Here is a 487-nt window from a genome sequence, read left to right as displayed (position 1 = left end):
GCACAAAATTGCTTTTTTAATTTCAACTATTATCTTATAATTTTACTTCAGTACATATGCATTTTATCCTTTTTCTATGCTAATGTCAAAAAACCATTAACAGCGGAAACTGAAATAACATAAGCAATTTTTTGTAAATGATGGGCTTAAGACATACCTAATTTTTTTTAATTCTGCCAATATACAGTGTACATTTTACACGAAAATAAACAATTTTTAGACATCGAACCATTTAAGAAGAAAAAAGTAAGGATATTTTCCAGACCACTATAATATGAATGGAACAATTACGCCAGTTAATTAAGAATAATCTTTTTGTTAGTCCTTATAAATATATAACTGTGTAAGAACAATAAAATTTCTATATATGAAATCAAATAATGTTACTTACGAGGGTAGTTCAATAAGTCCTTAGAATGACCAACATATGGCGCGCGAATCGCTCCAAATCATCTGTTTTCAGTCAGCACCACTCCCGACTAGATAT

The sequence above is a fragment of the Belonocnema kinseyi genome, chromosome 9 (genome assembly GCF_010883055.1).
Source record: "Belonocnema kinseyi isolate 2016_QV_RU_SX_M_011 chromosome 9, B_treatae_v1, whole genome shotgun sequence".
NCBI classification, from domain to species: domain Eukaryota; kingdom Metazoa; phylum Arthropoda; class Insecta; order Hymenoptera; family Cynipidae; genus Belonocnema; species Belonocnema kinseyi.
Note: the sequence above shows the minus strand (reverse complement) of the source record.